General features: G+C 34.9%; 2 protein-coding genes across 3 annotated transcripts in view; one reads left to right on the top strand and one right to left on the bottom strand.

Annotated features, from left to right (window-relative positions):
* Window positions 1–21,749, top strand: part of LOC149085362 (DNA polymerase lambda-like) — a 67,715-nt gene that overhangs the window by 8,342 nt on the left and 37,624 nt on the right. Inside the window, exon 1 of one of the 2 annotated variants that reach the window (XM_089233345.1) lies at window positions 18,732–18,815. The exons of the other annotated variant lie outside the window; for it this stretch is intronic. The gene's annotated coding sequence lies outside the window, so the exon portion shown is untranslated. Of the gene's footprint in view, window positions 1–18,731; window positions 18,816–21,749 lie in introns of those variants that run through there. 2 annotated transcript variants of the gene reach the window in all.
* LOC149085363 (metabotropic glycine receptor-like) overlaps window positions 1–21,749 on the bottom strand; it is a 51,376-nt gene that overhangs the window by 29,370 nt on the left and 257 nt on the right. The window lies entirely within an intron of this gene.

The raw sequence follows: 21,749 nt of genomic DNA, 5'->3' as shown, positions 1-21,749 counted from the left end.
TGACAGAGATCCTGGAATTTCTTCTCTAGGATATTTTATCCTAGAAAATTAATCATTTTAGGCTAGTCATTGATTTCGAAACTATTTTCGATCTTCATATTATTACCTTTTTTCTTAGAACTGCTCTCAAATGGTACTGGAAGAGGGGGGTGGGACTGATGTTTCTCGAATACTAAAAATTCTATTCATAATGGAGACAACAAATTTCGGTCTTCTAAAACTGAAAATAATTGAAAAAACCCTTTAAAACTGAAATCATCACTAATTTTCGTTGAATCGACTTGTATATTTCCCTCATGTCCAGAAACTTGATCAATGTATCGATTCAAATATTTTTAAATATGGCCACTCATCTAAAATGTTACATCCAAGTTAAAAATAAACAGTTAAAAATAAATTATGAACTTTTATTTTAAAAAATTCAATCAAATTTTAATCGGATTAATCAAGTCGATTAACTCAACTAAAATTTTTAACTGAAATTAACAACCGACACGATTAATCGATTAATCAGACCAGTCCTAATTAATTGCAATAAAAAAACGCACTTTTTAAGTTAAACTTTATACTTTCAAGTTCAATGTATCAAAGTGCAAATGTTTCAGTTGCTAAGTCTGTTCGTTTTTAAACTTTTCATTGTATAAGTATAGGTAGTGACCGACTCAAGTCAAATTATTTGTAAGTCAGAAATTCAAATTTTAAAGTGACGCACCGTAGTACATTGAGACGAAAACGGGGACATTCAGCTAATCATAGCTAATAGACGTCTAACACAGGGATTTCCAGAAAATTTACCGCTGCACTTTAGAGTGCCGCGAGATCGGCCAGATGGATGTGACGCCAGGCGTCTTAGGAATATAACATTACGTTGAAAATACTAATTTAGACAGTAATTTCCGACGTAGTGCCTGGAGATCGGGGTGCCTTGCAGTTCAGTCTTCTGTTATATTCCGATATTCAAAATTAAATTGAGAGCTGAACACCAAAATTGTATTTTTGATATAGGGGAAGAGGTAATATAAAGGAAGAAAATATCTCTAGTCGCAAAACTCAAATCCTATACGAAAAGATTTCTCTATTTACGATTTATTTAACTCTGAAGAAAACATTTGTGCAAATAAAGAATGGAGAATGATTTAACCGCTTCGCTTACAATTTCGGCGAGAAATTCGGATGATCTCTATTTGACGAATGAGCGAAAAATATGGTAACCTCGTCCTAACCTAACCGCACGTTAGAGAAAGGTAAAAGAGTTGAAGGAAAAAACGGTATAATACATAACTGCAGATAAGAGATAGATAAGAGAGTGTAGTTATATACGAAGTAGATTTCTCTCTTAACCTCACACCCAACCAGTTCTCTTTTGCTCTTAGGCCGGTATTACACTATAAAAGTTTAATAAAATCCCTTTTATAAAACTCAAAAAATCCAACCAATAAAGCCCATAGGTTACATTCGAGCAAATGCAACAGATGCCCTTATTGGTTGCATTTTTCAAGTTTTATCAATGAACTTTTATGAAACTTTTATAGTGTAATCCCAGCCTTAGGCCGATATTGCACTATAAAAGTTTTCTAAAAGTCCTTTTAGAAAGCCCGGATTACATGCGAGTGCATATGCATTTGCATATTTTGGCCTTTTTTTTTAGCATTAATGCATATAAATGCATAAAATCAAAGAATTTTTCAGTATAAGTGCATATTTTTGAAGGTTTATTTAAGCTCACTCAATTTCTTTTATAATTTTTCAAATAAATATTGTTCATAATATTTTCATAACATCGGTTTTTTTCCCCGCAGGTGAAATTTTGTGAATTAATACATATTTATAAAGTATTTTACGAATATTAACCATTTTATTGTGAGGCTATTTCTAGAGATATGTCAGTGTTAAATTTTTTTTTAGAAATAATGTCGAAATTCTTTTGTTACTGGTATTTTCGTTATCGAGCAGCTAGAACTAACTGAGAATTAAAAAATGCCTAAATAAAAAATATGTGGAAGTTATTTGCATATGCCGTTATAAGGGTATATATTTTTTTCTAAATGAATACATATGCACGAAGAAATAGAAAAGATGCATTTTAAAAACACATCTGCTTTTTTTTGCATGGTAATTTTTTTAATGCATATTTTCTCATTTTTTGTACATATTTCGAAATTTTTGACTTTTTCAAGGTTTCTAGTGCATATTATGGGGCGTTTAATGCATATTTTGGCATTTTAAGTGCACATTTTGGTATTTTTAGTGCATTATTTTTGCATGTGCTTATTTTTGCATTTTTAAGTGCACATTTTGGTATTTTTAGTGCACTATTTTCGCATGTGCTTATTTTGGTATTTTTAGTGCACTATTTTTGCATGTGCTTATTTTTGCATTTTTAATTATGGACACCCTGTATATCAGAAATTGCACTGGCTTATATGATATCATGATTTAAACCACACATGCTTTGTAGAAACCGCACTGTTTTTAAAAAAAAGTGCCTCGCACGTAGTCAGTTGTCTCAATTTTTTTTTTTTAAATACATTTTCAATTTCAAATTTAAAAAATAACAAAAAAAAATTCAAATGTATGTCAGCTCCTGCACTTTTTTTTAGGAATTTTTAATTCGTTCAAATGTTCTCGCAAACTACAATAATTAAAATTAATTAAAGGATTGAAAAATTTCATCAAAGGATCCTTATGCTTTAGAAGTCGTGTAATATAACTTTCCCACGAGATGGAATAACCCACAAAAGATGGTTATTCTAGACAAGGGTGCTCAACTTCTACGAGAGTGCGGGCCACTTCATTGGTTTGAAATGATCTGAAACCGTGACGCGGGCCACTTAGTTCATTTATAGTTATGCCGTGGGTCGCTTGAGTGATCTGGAACTGTGCTGCAGGTAACTTGAGTGATCTGGAACTGCACAACAGACCGCTTATGAGTGTGCTGGAACTGTGCCGCGGGTCACTTAAGTTATCAGTGAATTTGCCGCTTAATTCATTTTTAAAAATTATTTTTCGAGGTCGCGGGTCACATCACAACTCCGACATTTGGCCCGCGAGTCATGAGTTGATCAAGCATGTTCTTAGGACGATATTACTTGACTTCTCTAGAGCAATTGGTAGTGAAAAGCAAAAGCGTATGGACCCTAGAAATTGCTAGTTTGACACGTGAAACTGGACTTTCCCTATATCCTCTTATTGCACATAATTGATAAGTTAGGCGAGATGCGATAGTTTCTACATATACTAAAATTCCAGCACACTTTATTGCATTTTTCTTTCCACCTTTTCTCGTGCACCAATAATGAAATAAAAACCAGAAATTTTACTTTTGCGTGTTTCCAAAAAGAAAAAAAAAATGGAGAAGCATAAATTTGCATATGTTGTAGTGTAAAAGATTAAACTCAACAAGGGAAGCGTAAAAGTTTTCAGATGTGGTATGTGTTGAACTTTTACAAAATTATCCAGGATAAGACTATTTGTCATGCACAGGGTTGTTATAATTGTCCTTATTCAGAACTCTCTGGGGAGAACTTGTAGGTGAAACTGCTCGTGAAAATATGGCGCTGCGTATGCAAATTTATTGTGTGTAACGCAACAATTTACATCGCGTGTTGAAAGTTCATGACGTATGAAGCCCTCAGAAAATGGTTGGATAATGTTATTCGACGATCGTGATGGTGCTGTCTTTGCTTTACAGCTAAAGCTGTTTTAGAACACGCGTGCTCACCCCGTGGAGAGCGGGCAAAATGTTGCCCGTGACCTCAAGCTTAATTTTACAGAAATGAAAAAAATGCACATTTGCAGATAGCTTACGTGACCCTCGGCACATTTACAAATCACTTGAGTGACCCGCGCCATGTTTACAGGTCACTTAATTGACCTGCGACGCTGTTCTATATCATTCAAGCGGCCCACGGCGTATTTGCACATGACTTAAGTGACCCGACGCAGAATTCCAGATCACTAGAGTAATCCCAGGGCCAGATTAAGCAAAATAAGCACGTGCTTAGGGCATCAGGAGAAAAGGAGCATCACAAAAAGTTGCCAAAATGTTTTTTTTTAATTTGCAATTTTTTCCAGTATCAAGCATGTGGCAGAATATCTTAAAATTTCCGATTGATTGTGAAGTTGAAGACCTTCATCAACAGGATGGCACAAATGCAGAAAAACTGATAATATTGCAAACTAGAAATCACGTTACTGCTGAGTTTTTGGAATGAGATTTCTTGCAATTTTTATAAACTTAGCTTAAGCTATTTTAACAGCAGGGGGGGGGGGGGGGCTTTGATAAATTTTCATGGGGCCCTTTGACAAATTGAATTTCCTGAGAGGGCCCTCTCTCTACCAGCTAAAAATGCCTGCCATACTAACCTAACTCTCGCAAATTGTAAACAGATCTACTTGTCACGACGTCCTCGGGTTGTGTAGACTCGCACATTAACAAAACAAATCATTATTATTCCCAACAAATTATAATGATAAATACTAAATCAATACAAAAAATAACAAATTTAAAAGTAGGTCAAGTTCTACAGAATAAGGACGTGAACTTAATGACTCAAAGATTTGAGCATTTTTAGTGGATCGACTGCATAGTTTCAGGAGTTTGTCTTATAGTTAATTATTATTACCCGTGCGAGACAATTTCTTCGCCTCTCTAGCGTATGTCATACAAGTAAAATAATCCCGAAAATTCGCTGCTGTGTTCCCAGACAGATGAATTGCTTCAAAAATTGGCAGTCCGGTGGTTAGGGAGCTAGCCTTTGTGCAACTCTGAGTTTGAATCCCGGTTCTTTGATGTCTGCTAACACCAACAAATTGCCTGGACAGGTCTTGCGGATGTCATGGGAGGGCGTGAGGATCACGTTTAAAAAAAAATCACTGGTTTTTCTCTGCGAATCATTCAGTCCATAACGCTCATAGTTTGAAATTTTGCATAAAAACAATAAAAATATATTTTTTGCGTCTGCATAGGTTACACAGCCTAGAGCCACCCTTTTGTGGTTCGATCCGGAACTCCTAGAATACAGGTATGAAGACGCTTTAGTTCGATCCACCGTAGAAGTAAAAGAAATGCTAACAGATTGCATAGAACTCAAAAATACATCTGAAAGAACAGGTACCCAATGATTAAGGGTTCACCAAAAATAATGTGAGTAATATCGGCCATGCCAAGATTCAGTGGTTGCGTTTGAAGCCACTTTGTGAAATTCTAACAAGCAGTCGATGGAAGAAAATATCTTTAAATATTTTGAAAAAAGTCTAAAAATCTAAGGTCTGTCTTTTTGGGAAATGTGAAAGAAAAATTCCAAAAACGTTCAAAGATGTCCCAAAAATAAACAAACATGATCCAAGAGATATTATCAATGATTTGCAATGTTCATGTTTAAAAATATTCAAATCATAATTCTGCTTTAGATTAGTTCTAAAATATAAAATTTCATATTTAACGGGTTTTTTTTTAATTTATAGATTCGCTATCGAGTAATATATACTTTTAGGAAAGGTGGTGTGGGGGGGGGGCACCAAAACCATTCAAGTGCTTAGGGCCTTCAAACGTTTTAATCCGGCCCTGAGTGATCCGCGGCACATTTACAGATCACTTAAGTGGCCCGCGACACGTTTTCAAACCGATGAAGTGGCCTGCACTCTCCTAAGGATTGAGTACCCTTATTTTACAAGAAATATTGAAAACGTGTAATGTATGACATTGCAAGATTGTGGTAATAAAAGTTACATTCTGTGTTTCTACAAGTTATTCATACCGTTTTTGTGAACCATTTCATCACTGATCACTTTTCACAGTACAGTATTTGACCCTTTTTTGTGACCAAGTTTTTTTTGCACGAAAAAGAATCGTTTTCGTAATGTGTGAAACGCGTATTATACTTAAGTTTGGTACTGCTTCACCCACTGGTTACCTCATCACAGAGAGCTCTTGAAAAGAATGCTTTAATTAGAACAACTCTGAATTTCCAACAAGAATGCATGTGTTCGTCGAGAGAAAGTAATATGTTTCCAATTTTGGTGAAATATGTAAAATATGTGGAAATCTTATGGCATCAAAAGTGTCAGATTCGTTGAAGAGGCAGCATTTCGATAGAATCAAAAGAGCAAATTCACGTTTGGCATCTCTCAGTTTGCTTATCTACCAGAAATAATCTGTCCGAATGAAGAGAGTTTCGTGTTCATTGATCAGCTTTTCAAAAGTACTATTTGTTTCATAGACTAAAGGAAAGGGAAGATATGCGGTTCTCACACACAACTCAAACTGTCAGTACTTCCTAGCCCTTATCAGGCATTAACGGCCCGCCTCTGGCATCCTTGAGAAGCATCGGCGATAATGGCCCGAGGAATGATTTAATGAGTCGACAGCTCAGCGTCTTTCGTTCTTGTCGTAGGTCATGTTCAACGAGAGAAGGGGCTTTTAATTAAAAATACTTGAGCTCGTACAGCAACAGACCTAATCATTTGCAAAAGCTTCCTCGAAATTAATGAAACCTTAAATTAGTAGGGATTTAGAAAGAAGGAACTAGAAGTTGACAGGAGGTGGCTCACCAGTAGTAACATTAACTTTAATGCTCAGAATGTTATTTACTGCTGTTCTTAAATTGGACATGAGAGACTAGAACATTTGGCTGCAGGGTGAAGGCATAAAACCAAAAAAAAAAAAAAAAAAAAAGATAAGGCTTATAATGTGACCAGTTATTACTTCTCTGATGAGTGTTTTTTTTTCTTCTCGAGCTTTTAAGCTTACGACGAAAAGGTTTCTTATCCTCAATTTTGGAGCAAATCTTTTTGCATGTAAATGCATTTAAGTGTGTAATTTCCGTTTTTTTTCCAACATAAGTATTTAAAAAAACCCCACAAACTATTTATAAAAGTACGTATTGAAAAAACTACATAACACATTATTTAAGTTTTTTTTACTCTTTCCATAATGAAGTAAATCGGGTTAACAATGATTTGTTAAAAAAAAAAACTAACTATATTCATAGGATGGATAACGATGTCAAATTTTTATATTACGTTGCAATTTTTTGTAACATCTAAACGATTTTTTCTGCGTGATGTAATTGAGTATAGTATCCACCTCGTATATAAATCCCGCAAAGCATAAGGCAACATTACAATTTGTGCAGCTTCTTATAAAGTTCGAAAGATTTGCCAACGTTTGGCCAGGAAAACTCGAAACAAACAACTGCGAAGCTACAAAAAAATGTTTCTTTTAACCTTATAAAAGAATTCAGTACATAATGAAGAATTTATTGCGAAACTCAAAATAATATAATACCGTTTTCCTTGAAATAAGCACCGTGAGGCGTTTTTTAAAACAATTTTTGAGCTTGCGCTGCTTACTTAAGCTTTCATTTTGAAAAGAGTAAGTTTGAAGAAATCGACACAGTACAGATAATAAAATAATAATTATCATATTAGAAGAATATAAGTTTCGTATCCGATGCCATAATAACATCAGATTGCTTATACATAAAAGTTTTCAAGTACAGTATTTTGAATTTACACTTATTATTTACACAATTACATAACAACCAACGGATTTAAAAAAAAAAACCAATTATTAATAAAGTATCACTCTCTCTAGCACACTTTCTGAAAAATGTCTTTTGGAATAAAATAAGAGATATTATTGTGTAAAATAAATTTTAACGTACAGTAGAACGCTGTGGCGTTTATGTTAAGCTCACAAATATTTTTTAATGTTTTTGTCCTTTCGATGCATTCTCCAATACACTTGTCTCATTCCCAGAAATACTGTAATAAAGCTTTATTTCCATCGCATTTTACACCACCTGAACATTCAAAGTATTACATAGCATCATTAGCTCATTCGTTATACATTTATATATATAATTAATAGTATATATACATACCCTAAACCATTGAGATGAGATATCTGATTGCACAAGGAAACATATCCACGCTTTTTTTACTTCAAATCATCTAAATTATCGTCTATCCAACAACTTTTACTCTCTTTATGGGGAACATTTTCATTAAAATATCTTCTTTTTTTTTCAACATTTGCAACCAATATACTCTTTCGCAAAAAAAGAGAAAAAACCGAAGCACATGAAGAAAGTGATGGTTTTTATTGCAATTAAATGTGTAAAGTCATACACAGCTAATGAAATTATTAAAAATTCAAAGCCGTAGGGCCCATCAATGGCTAGCAACTGCACATTGAATGTTCAAACTGGTGAACCCCCCCGGCGTCGATGCATGCTTGTATACGTCGATGTAAGGAGTGATAAAGATTCCTAATTTCATCTTGTAATACATTCTGCCAGGCATTCAACAATATTTACTCCAGATTTGCACATTTTGGTGTGCCCGAATCTGGCAACCTACCATGTCCCATACATGTTTATTGGCGAAAGGTCCGGTGACCTCGCTGGCCAAGGAAGAGTATCAACAGCACAGAGGTAGTCCAGAGACATGCGAACCGTATTTAGCCTGGCATTATCTTGTTGGAAAATGACTCCAGGATGACGTGCCATGAAGGGCAACGTACCCTTCCGCAGGATGTTATCAATATGTCGTTGAACTGTTACAGTTGTACGCAAGATGACTAGAGACGACCTGCTGTCGTCAGAGATAGAACTCCACACCATTACACCAGGGATAATGGCTGTATGCCTCTGTAAAACAAAAGCTGATTGGGGACCACTGGCCTCCGCCCCTCCACACACGGGTTCGATGGTCATCTGCTCCAAGACTGAAGCGGGATTCATCGCTGAACACTATGTGATGCCAGTCTGCTGGCAACCATGATGGTTGGCGACGACACCACTCTAGACGACTCTGCCGATGTTGTGGGGCAGGGCCGTAGCATACCTTCTCGTCGTCCCCCCCCCCCCCGTTAAAAAGGAAAAAGACGCAGACGTTTCAAAGGCCGCTGTGATCGTAATCCCGCCTAAGCCAAGTGCCGTGAGATGGTGGAAGGTACCACGGGTGGTAGGGAAGAGGCTGTAGTACGTTGGATAGCGGATAACGATGTCGTTGGGGAAGTTCGGTCCTGCCGCCCAATCATCCGATCTTGCCTCACATTCGTGCACCTTGGCATTCCAGAGCCTTCATTACGCTAATGAGTTCCTTGCAGAAACTATTGCTGCTATCGGCTTTGCAAAGCCGTGTCCGTATCCACATCACGATGCATGTGGCAGCCTATTGCTTGGTATGGCCAGCCAATTTTACGCATTCCAGCTATGCGACCACGTTCGAAGTCGTCCAACTGGCTATAAGGTCTTCGACAACGTCGTAACGGCATTATTGGCTGTGTCTTCAGGGAACTGCAACGCCGACAACGAGAAAAGATAAACAATCCCCGATTGTTACCTGTTTTATACAATGCTAGTTTCGCAGTAGAAACGCACGCTATGACCTAAGTTAACATTCATCGGCCTTGAAAATTTAATCATTTGCATATTTTTTATAAAGAAATTTGTATATGCGAAATATCCGGATTATCCGGAATCCAGATGACCGGATTATTTTTAAGGGGTGCTTTGTTTTTTTTGCAAAGAGTGTATACTCTTCCAATAACTATGAGATTTCTATTAATTTTCAATTACAGAGTTTGTTTTTTAATTTGAAATCAATTAATAAGTCTATTTTTTTAAACTGTACGAAATTTTTTACTCAAAAACATACATGCTCAACCCGTGGGCCAACTGTGTCACTCAAACCTAATTTTGGGAAAATAAATTAAGCGATACATTTCCAGAGCACTTAAGGGACCCGCGGCATATTTACTGATCACCGAGGCACAGCTAAAGAGCACTTAAGTGACCAGCGGCACATTTAAAGATCACTTAAGTGACCCGCGCCACAGGTACAGATCACTTGAGTATCCCGCAGCACATTCCCATATCATTTAAGTGACTCGCGGCATATTTACAGGTTACAGCGGCTCTTTTCGAGATCACTTGAGTGACCCATAGCATATTCACCGATCACTTAAGTGACCCGCGGTGCTGTTCGAGATCGCTTAATTAAGTGGTCCGCGACACGTTTTCAAATAAATGAAGTCTCCCGCACTCTTCTAAAGGTTGAACACCGTTGACTTATAGCATCGTATTGTGATTATTAAAACGGCTATTCGTCACATGACAAGTTGTTACCGAGACCCCATCGCTAAATTTCTTAAGACAACATTCCAAATTCCTACGTCCAAATATATTACAGCTTTTCGCTTCTCACAGTCAACTCGTTATCCACTAATTATTCACGATTATTATTGATAAACACCCCTTTCAATCAACCAAGAAAAAAAAAACTATGCTAATTCAGTTTTAAATTTAATTTTTTTTTTACATCCTAAAATCTCTTTTGAGGGAGAAGTTTGAAGAGAATACTAGTTTAAGTAGAATGGACTACGTAATGAAAGTGATCGATCAAAACGTCAAAAGAACAATGGTCATATAAAAAAATGGGAAATCTCAAAGAAATTAGCATTTCTTCTTTTTTTTTATTGTTGCTTCCATCTTTTCCATCCATTCTTTTTTGTATATAACAATTCCTAGATAATCATTCATTTCTCTTATAAAGATCCAGACTAATGATAGGGTATGCGCTGTAGGAGGAGTCGTGAAAACTCTGGGAATAGTCTCTGACCGTTGGTCCAGAACCTGTATTTAGAAACTTGGATTAGAGTAATGAAGAAGCTGTCAACGGCAGATCAATGATCAATCGTTGGCGAGTTATCTACAGCTAGTCTGTCCCATCCAGGGCTATATAGTAAGAGCTATTTCATCCCTCTGAAGTCGGGCTTACCACCTTGGCTTAGTAGGCGGGGTTTCGGAGCTACTGCATGACGTCACTGCTCAAGCACTTTTTTTTTAGCAGGCGTCAGCACACAAAACGTGCAGTATTGATGTGTCTTCTTTTAAATTTTATTTCCTTATTTTACTGTTTTAAGTGAGAGATTTCCCGTTAAAGTGTTATTTTAGTGTTACAAGTATGCGCGTGTGGTATTTTTAAATAATTTTACAATCTATAAGCTAAGAAATGGATTAAAAGAAATAGTTGGTAAGTAATAATATATTTTGATATTAGCATTCAAAATAATAACTTCAAACATTTTATATTAGGATTTTTTTTCTTCCCATTTTGATGTTGCAGTTGGTAATAACAAAGTTCAAGGCTTCTAAAAAAGTTACACCTAATTCAAATGAAAACAAAAAGATGATAAAAAATTATTAGATATTTCAAAAGATAATTTTATGGGTGTCACGTCACGACGCCTGAAGTTGAATTATCAAAAGTGACTTCAAAAAATATTTCATCCGATTGCAAATAAAATACTAAAAATTTCGTGTCAATCGGTTAATTTGTTCTTTTAAAATAAACGAAAGAAGTAATGAATTATAGTGTAAATGTATACAAGAAAAAACACTTTGAACGTGGTTTTCTCAGATTGCAGTTTTTAAGTTTGTAAGATTAAAAAAAAACTACTGCACCACAAATTCTGAAATTTTGCAGAAATATTTATTCGACATGTGTTTCGACGGATTTAGCAATTAAATAATGGGAAGTATTTTTTAAAAAAAGTTGAATTTTTAGATTTTTGAAATTTATATATTTTTTCAAACTTTAAAAATTTATAAAATTCTAACGAGTCGTTTGATATTCAAGTTCGAAGTTCCTTTTACTAACACATGTCGAATAAATATTTTTTTCTTAACAACCGAGAATACCACGGTATGATTCGGTGGCCCGGGGGGTACGTGGAAAGTTTAATTTGGCCCGAAATGTCTGAAAGATTAAAGACTTTATAAGTATAAGTTTCCTTAACATTATTCTTTATGGGAATCAGCCCGGACTGACAGTTATTGACGTTATAGCCGAGTTTTTGTTACAACAGAGGTCGTTATAGCCTAGTTTGAATGTATTTTAAAAAGTGCAAATAATAATATTATCTTTAATATAGTGCACTAGGTTTGAATTCGATCAACATGGACACAGATACATTAGTTTTTGTAGGAAATGAAGCATCATGGTGAAATGGCGGAATTTCGCCGTCCTTAAATTTCTTTCCCTTTACGAATATCGCTTGAAGTCCCTTCTTTTTTAGCTCTTTTTTACTGAAAGAAGAATGAAAAAAATTGGAGAATAGCCAGTTGGAGATGGATGAATTTGCTTCAAGACACTGATTTTCAGTTTCCTCCGATAAATGTATATCTAAGGACATTGTTTTTGTTCTTCGAAAAAACAAGCGGAAACTACACTAACCGTCCTTGTGTATTTATTTAGTTAAATATATCATTTCTTAGCTTTAGAAACAGTCGCCATATATTTCTGAAACCGTTATATTTAGGGCATGCACAGTTCGAAGAGTTGAATGATAATTTATGAAACTTTATGTATGAGTAACAGAAGAGTTTTATCATTTTTTTTTTTTTTTAAATTTTCTTCAAGTTGGAATACTTACTTTATTTATAATCGCGTAGGTGCCAATTCCAAGACTCGAAAAATCTGTAGTTAGTTGTGTGTGGAAACGTTTCACTGCAGAAGAAATTATGTCATACAAACAAAAGTGAAAATTCGGATTTTTTTTTTCGGGGCTACCATATGACCCGTTTTTCTCTGGACATTCCCGTAATTTTGGCCCTCCCGACTTTTTGACGTGAATACATCTTTTAAATCATCTAACGATAATGAGAGCATTCACAAAAAGATGCGTGATGAAGTTGTGAAAACGACATTAAACGCTCGTCTCACAAAGTACCCCACGCAAGTCAAAAGCAATGATGTGTCGTCAGATGCACATTGCAAAGGTGCATTCATCACTACGGTTTCAATATCTCTTCTTCCCATCTGGGCACGTGGCCCGCTGCCCTGATTCGTAACAAATTGTTTTCCGCTATATCTCGAGCAGTTCACAACGAAAATAGACGATATTGGTATCGTTTGTTAGCTATTCCAAAGACAAAGCCGATGATATCTACCACGCGATTCAAGGCGTACATAGGTACAAATTTTTATGACATACACACAGCCTACCCCAATTTTCTTTTTATAAAAATTGTTCCGTTTGTTCCTGTATTTTCAACGAAGCCTATTTGAATTTTTATTCTTCACTAAAATCAAGCTGATTATTATGACTATGAATATTCATTTCACATGTTCGTCATGTTTAAATGGGTTTTTTTTTTCGTGTTCGTAGAATTAATTTTAATCCAGTGTGATTTGCAGTAGCACTTCATTTCACGCCATTGGCGATTTTTTTGTTGAAGATTTTAGAAATAATTGGAGATATTTTAATAATTTTAACATTGGGAAAAATTTCTTGAGGTCACACACACATTTTGAGATTGCAAGGACTGAGGGATTTTCTTTGGGGATCTTTAAATCTTGCGAACCATAATTTGAGAATTATAACATGATTCTCACATATTCTCAAGAAATCTGTAAGATCTGTCCAGGATTTTAGGAATTTTTCTATAAAGAAACGTAAAATAGGAAGAATCTGGTTTCCGACAGAAAGATTCGGATACGGCTACAAAATTGGAATGGTGCATTGACACCTATGTAATCGGAATTATTCATTAAAATTGGAAAATCACGGTGGGTGTTCTAGACTCTACCGTAGATGGTAGAGTCTAGAAAACACGAGAGATAAAAATGCCGATAAAAAGGGCTGATTTTTTTCCGATAAAGCCGATAAAAATTTACCAGCGATTAGTTTTGTTATTTCGTGATATAAAGTATGTATACGATGAGAGAAATCGGCTTCGGGAGAGCTTTCCGGTCAATGCATCCGTTGGTTTGTTGTCCTTTTGTTGAATCATTCATTTCTTTCGAGAATGTTTTTTTTTATTCATGCTATCTTGGATTGCTGATCAATAAATAAATCCCCTCTCCACTACAAAAAAGAGGAAGATAAGCTTATCATTGACTGATGGGGTAGGTGATTACATCACTATTTTTCCTCTTCCATCGACTTCAGCGAGTTTCTTGGCCAAACAGAGCGTCCTCAGTCAATATTCATGAAGTGATATGGGACCTTTTGTAGCTCCCGACATTGGATTAAGCGTTACGCTCTTTCTAGCGAATGGCGGAACCTGACTGTGCGCTCTCTCGTTGCTTCTTATTAGAAAATAAACTCTGAGACAAGACAGGAAATAAGAAAATAAAATGTAATAAAATGAGAACCGGAAAAAAATAATTAGGGTAGTCTGTGTCATAAACACCGCCGCAAGTTTCGACGTGAATACGTTCTTTGTGCCTTGAATCGCGTGGTAGGTACTGACGTAATGAAATTGGTATTATCGGATTTGTCGGTGGAATAGCTAGCAGACGATACTAATATCAGCTATTTGCACTGTGAACTTCTCAAGATATAGCATAAAACAATTTCATTATGAATGCGGGCCGTGAGCCTGGTGCCCAGACCGAAAAAGGTATTGAAACCAGATTGGCATCAATGAATTTGTCTCAAAAATCCCTATTAAACGACACCTCTGGCTTCTATTTGCGTTCGAATCTTTCGAGATATAGCGTAAAACAATTTCGTTACGAAAGCGGCCACGAGCCTGATGCCCAGACCTGATGAGGTTTTGAAACCAGAATGGTATCGTTCTATTTGTCGTACCAAGATCAACACACAGACATCCAAAACACTAATATACAGACGAAATTGGCTAATTCGAACTTGGTTAATTTGAATTTTTGGACAATACGAATTTTACGAATAACCCTTAAGTTTCCTATACAATGTAATGTTAAAATTACCCGTTTATTTCGATCTTTTTTTCTCATATTTTGGATAATTCGAAGTTTGACTCAGATGTATCTTTCGCAAAATGCATATTTTCTCAGAATTTGTGGCTAAATTTTGTCCACCCTTTCTTTTATTCTATTAACATATCTTCCCCGGAATATTATAACATACAGCCAACATTAAAAAAAAAAATTACATTCAACAAAATCTAAACTTTTTTGTTGTGGCTCTAAGCAATAAATAAGAAGCAATGTTTTCTTTACCAGTCCTTCACACTAATTTTGTCTTTCCATGGGCAGCTGGAGTTTTTCCGGTTCTTCATTATCACCTGCTAAAAAAGACAGATGCAAATGCCCCTACTCAGGAAATGCGAAAGTTTGTGTATGTGAGGGATAATCTCTACAGTTTACACGGATGGAATGCTTAAAAGCTACAGTGCTGAAATCCCAGTCACTGGTCTGGTAAAATGTGTTGGAAATTCATGTCTCTCTATCATTATTGTTCGTTTCTTTTTGAATATCAATATCTGTGTGTATGGCTTAGTAACATTTTTCACTATGTCCAAACGAAGTTCAAACGCTTGTTCAAGTCCAACAAGGAAAAAAAAATTATGGTATCCTTACAGATGCGAACGTTGTTGAATAAGTAAAGAATAAATTCACATTGAATATTCTGATGAAGAGAACGAAACAGACTATATATAAGAAAGCAACAAAGTTCTTTATTCCAATACTTGCAGAAGCTACGGACATGTTAGGAAAAATTGGCTGTTGAAGCTCGAAAATCGCGTCTTTAATTCTTTAAATCAACTTGAAGGCTTTGTGCGATGTTTAAGAGCATCCAAAAGAAAACAAACTAAAATTGCAAATTTATAAATTAAATAGTTTTCGTGATTGTTTTACATTTTATACAAACACGACAACAAGGAAACTGTCATAGTAAGTGATATAGCATTCAATACATTGACGAATTGGAAAATTCGAATTTTGGATGATTCGAATTTTTTTGCTGTTCCCTCGGGCTTCAAATTAACCAAGTTCGATTGTATTCTGAATACTTTCTGCGATATGATCGTTTAAATTATTTCGTAAAGCCACTTTTTTGGAAAATGCACCCACTATCATCATATGATTTAAAACACGTATTCACGTCAAAAAAAACTAAGTTGCAACTATGTATTCAAATTGAGATTCTTATAGCTTTCTAAGCAGTGCAATTTCACGTGATGCGATTTTGTTCACATTATCGTTATCCGTAGTCAGTTATCCTCTTGAAGCATTTTTAAAAAAAGCCATTTTCCTTTTGACTTACCATCACGCACAAAGCTGCTGTTTTCATATTCCCGCTCTGTTTTATTGCCCACACGCAGTTCAATATTAGAGCTGATAGACTAATGCAGTTTGGCGATGGAAGAAATTTTTTTGATCGGTCATTATAAGGATTCTTGACATTATTAGGATATTGTTGCTGTTCATAAGATATTATATAACAAGAGAATGACAACATTGGAGGCTTCTGATTAGGATGTTAGCTTTCTACTGGATCGATCGAATTCATTTCTAGTAACCGTACATCGTAGGCTTTTATTACGTTATCATAACCATATCATCTTTTAATTGGATGTTGGCCTCTCAATAGCAATGTTCGGAATGAAATTGTTTTTCACCGGCGTGATGCAGAAGCAGATACAGTAATATACAGGGTGCATAGGTAACAGGGCGTATGGTATTTTACTGGCGTGCCGTTGATCCTAAAGGAATACTTCCAATTAGAAAAAATATCCAAATAACGTGTAGTACTCAGATATGTTATTCATGTTGCAAAGGGTTGCATAGTTATTAAAATAAAAATGTTAATTTTTTATACGGGCACCCTGTGCTCAAAAGCCCAATCGCAAAGTTGTTGTCCTGTCTCTCCTGATGCCAACAAAAAATATTCCACGTTTCTAAGTGCAATATTTGCTGAGATATTTGAATTCAAAAAAGGAAGAAAGTTTGAAAAATAAAACACAGCGTTAAATACGGGTAAACCGTTTGATCCGCATTTTTAACGCTGTTTTTCCCATCTTTCCTCCGTTTGTCGAATTCGAATATCTCAGAGAATATTGCACTTCAAAACGTGGAATTTTTTTTTTTTTTTTTGGCATCAAGACAAGTTTTTATTTGGAGACAAGGCAACAACTTTGTGATTGGGTTCTTGAGCACAGGGTGTCCGTATAAAAAGTTGACATTTTTATTTAATAACCATACAACCCCCCTAAAGCATGAATGACATATCTGAGTACTACACGTTATTTGGGTACTTTTTCTAATTGGAAGTACTGTATGCCTCTAGGATCAACGGTTCGCCAGTAAAATACCATACGCCCTGTTAGCTATGCACCCTGTATATTAATTATGAGTATCCAGAAACCCTTAAATAGGTTCTGATCAGTCACTATATATAGTTTCTCCTAGTATGAACTCGACCTTTTTGTTCCTGTGCATGGCACTTTGACGAGAGCGTCATATTTTCACATTATGGATAACTTCTGTGCCTACATTTTTTCAGCAGTTCGATGAGAGCTTGTTTCTGTTTCAATATAATCGGGCACCAGCAATATTGCCCGTGCCGTACGCAGTTGCTTTCTTGAAATTTGGAGGAATTTTGGTCTGATGAATTTTCCACCTCAGAGGTTTGATTAAAATCCCATTGAACAACTGTAGGATAAACTGGACCGTCCGCCGCAAACCAGGACAACAGCAAACTCTGTGCTCAGCTCTTTTACAAGAATACTGTGCTATTCCTCTCCGAACATTTCGAAAATTGGCAAATAGCCTTCCTAAGTTGCAGCTGCTATTACAACAAGAAGTAGGCCCACTTATTATTCTGATACTGCTTTTTTTTCTTATAATTTTGCATTTTTGACTGGTAATTTAAACATCGAGGCAACCGGATACACATGATCACGCAGTGGATATTATACATAAATGAGAGAGAGAGAGAGGGGGGGGGGGGTATTTCACGAAGAGCATCCGAAAGGAGTAAAAATTCTACGATTGATATAAAAATAAATTATGAAAAATATTCTGCAAGCGAAGAAATGCCGTGCTATTCCAATAGTGGCACTTTCTTAAAAAAATAATAATTGGGAGACAGGATATATATATATGAAAATTAAAACATTTTCAGGAAACCCCTCTCCAATAAAAAAAATCTCAGTTCGTAAAATATATCCTGTAGTATGCGAATAAAAATTCCGTGAAGATATTGGATATTTAAATTCTTGACTTTTGCCGCTTTTCGATGTGGAATCTTTTAGTTTTTCTTTCTATGTTGTCTGCTATAAATTTTTGGGCCATTCTGGTGGCTTCTTTTTCTTTTCATTTTACAGACGACGTATATATTTGTTTTCCTGCTTTCAAAGTTATCTCCTGATTTTTCACAACATCTTTTCCAATTTCAAATCTTCGGTATCGTCTTCATGGCAAGACCGAAGTGTTTAGATCTATCTGGTCAAAAGGACATTTCATACATCATACTTAATTTTGATATTCTGATAATTATTGAGCTCTTGTCAGGCGAAGATAAATAATTAGCTCGAGGATCCAAGTCATTTATTATCTGTTCGTTGATAGGAGCGCTCTTAGTTTCTAGCAGTGGTATCCAGTTACTGTGCCAGTTACCATTACCAGGAATCAGGAAGAAACGCCAATGGTCTTTTCAATGTCTCTCGAAGGAAAATAAATCGATAACTTTTCTTCTATGAATTTTTTGAATCACATGGAGCAGAACGAGCGTTAAAAAAAATTGAAGATTAAATCTTAAAATATTACCTAATACCAAATTTCTATAACACGAACTTTTCTCCAGCGTAATACGAAATTGAATATATTTTATATTTAAAAAAAAAATTTAAACTATTTTTTACATAAGTATTTATGATTGTTTTTTTCCGCAGGATACAAAGTAAATAAAGGTTTCAAGGATTAAGCATTGTAATATTATATTTTATTAATGATTTTCTCTATAAATATGCTGTATAGACTGCGAACAGCTGCAAATGAACCTGTAGGGCAGAATCAAAATAGTCTTGGAGGTGAGTGAAAACCCTTATAAACTTATTATTTCTATATAGAATAAATAGTTTCGTTTGGTCCTGCGTGTGTGGACTACCTGTTGCTGTCTCAATACTGAATTCACTCAAGAAAACATATGCTTTTGTGTTTCTTAGATAGCGTATTTTTTGACCTTGGTTTTAAGGAGAGCTTTTATCGATTTTAGTTATCAGTATTCGTATATAAACACGATGTCTTTTAACTCTTTGGAATGATTTCGAAAAATATTTTATTAACATTTTAAATATATTCTTATCTCTTGCATGTGATATGATATTAAATCCAAATACCAAATTGAAAGTCAGTGATTAAACTCATTGTGCTTTAATCAAGCATATTAGTACGGCATAAATATTAGATTTTGAACCATTCAGTAATTTCATTTCACATAGAAATCGATATGAAAATAAATGAAAATAAATACAAGGGGGATTTCTCCAACAAATTTCAATTGAAAATTACTTAAAATTTATCAGCTAATTTATTTCGAGTTTCACTGAACCCAGCGGTGGAAATCCAACAAATGCTTAGAGTCATTATAATAATTATAGGGTGTCCATATTGGACTCTTATAATTATTATATAATAATTATAGGTGGATGTAATTCTTCAATTGTTAGTCTAGAAGAAACTTTCGATTACAAAAATGTTTTAAATGTTGTTATTTATCATCCTATAAAAGCCGTTTTAAGTAAAACAAAAATATATTTCTTTAAAAGTTGCAAAATTTAAATTTTCTATACAATCATCGGGTTCTATTGATCATGTTCAGTAAAAAAACTCCTATGCACTGACGTGCAAAACAAAAAAGAAATCCATAATTTTACGAACGAAATCGACGGAGATATGCAACGTTGAACTTTACGAATTTCAAGCACATTCCTTCAAGCATACAGAAAATGCGTAAGTTCAACATAGCATAAAAATTCAAATTCTAAATTGTAACATGATCAGTATAAAATTCAAAACTAATTCGACTTTTTGAGATTTCATTCAATGACATAAGTAATTTTAGGCACTCCTAATGAATAAATAAAATTAGTCAAATTATTTGCCTTGGCATTTTGTGTGTGTATGACCCCCCTCCCATTATCATTAATAAAAGGAGCTGCAACTTTAATTTGTTATAACTTGGCCAATTTTGGTCGTAATGTCGTAATGTTTCTTTGTTTTTTGGTTAACACGTTAGCTCATGAAGACTAGGTATAACTTATAGCAATATCTTACAAACGTATCTCTTATGACTTATAATTGAGCGAGCGCTTATCTAGTAAAATCACTTGGACCGTGTTGAATTTAAATTTTGTAACTTTTTAAGAAATATTTTTCTTACCTAAACGGCTCCCAGAAGGATGGATGACATTTGAAAAATTTTTTTGCAATAGGATGTTTCTTTCAAGATTAACGTTTAAGGAATTAGTTGTTGGGCAATGATAAGAGTGTATACCCTGTATATTCCGAGTTCTTTTACAGTAATTAGTTACTTCTGTTAGAGTAATCCTTTTCACTCTGCATGTAAGTAAAAGCAAGTTAAAAATCTACATAAATCATCCGACTTGTGACTGATTAATCTCGTCCACTACGATGTTTTCCCAGGCTTTGCTGAAGGAATTCTACTCATGGACATCGATTCGGTTACAAAATTTTGTCCTCTATGGCCATATGTAATTCAAGATATGATCTTTTGATTGACGAACTAAATCTGAAATAAACTATCGATGACAGAAGTATATATAGCATATGTGGAATAAGTTAAGGGATATCAATAAAGAAGTTCATGAATCTTTTTTACGATGCGTGCATCGAAGACATGTTTAAAAAAACCGCACAAGAATTCTCCATACTATTTTTTGACTTGAGTTGAAGCTTTTGTTGTATTGAATTTAAATTGCAAGTAATAATTTGAAATAATTGGTCAAGTGTTAAATAACCTCATAACACTTTGTATAACTCGCGTATGTTTTTGTTAAATAAAAGCGTACAATTTAGTCATTTGATGTTGAAGTAGTCAATAGTGATAAATAAAAGATCCATATTTTTTCTCGAAAAATCTTGTGAATGTCATTCACTACGGTGTTTTCCCTTGCCTTTTTGAAAGAATTATATTCACGGACATAAATTCTGTTAAAAAATTTTGTGCTCTATCGGTATATGTAATTTACGATGTGATCTTTTTGATCGAGATGTATGCAAAATAAAGTATCAGTGTACAGAAGCATAGCAGATATATGGAATAAGTTATAGGATATGTGAATAGAGAAGTGTAAAATCTCTATCGAAGACATGTTTAAAAAACTAAACAAGAATTCCATACTATTCTTTAAGGCTGGAGGTGATCCTTTGTGCATTCGACGGGGATATTTTTGTTAAATTAATGCCAACAATTTAAAGTGATTTGGTGTTCAAATAGTAAGTCACGATAGATAAGATCTATGCTAAGTTATAAAGATTCCGATCAACTAGGTGAGAAAACATTTTGGTTTCTTAAACTTATTATAATCTAGTTTATATTAATAAGCAGTTTTTATGCTGATCTCAAACTTGATGTCGAGCTAAAATATCTGGACGAGTTTTGGTCATACCAAAGGTCAGCATAGCGAAGATATGGCGCTAAGACGTGACAGATTGTTCAAGAGATAACTAAACACGAGTCGTCAAAGCCGGTCTTTCTGTTTCAAAGCACTAATCGATCAACCTAAATCAAAGACAAACACACGACCTAGTGTGTATTCAGATCATGGGAGACTGATCTAGACAGTGCTCTAAAACGACTAACCATATGATAAAGTAAACATTAAAGTGACCGCATACTTAACAGTGAAACCGAATAAACAATAATTGTACAGTACTCGATGATGAAGGATGAACAGATACATTTCACGTGATCACTAACCGGATGCTTGATACAAAAAAAG

This window comes from Pholcus phalangioides, unplaced genomic scaffold, assembly GCF_987345545.1.
Source record: "Pholcus phalangioides strain wild (caught in Gottingen) unplaced genomic scaffold, Ppha-v1.0 ptg000007l_1, whole genome shotgun sequence".
Classification (NCBI taxonomy): Eukaryota; Metazoa; Arthropoda; class Arachnida; order Araneae; family Pholcidae; genus Pholcus; species Pholcus phalangioides.
The sequence above is the reverse complement of the archived record's forward strand: the minus strand, read 5'-3'. Positions and strand labels throughout refer to the sequence as shown.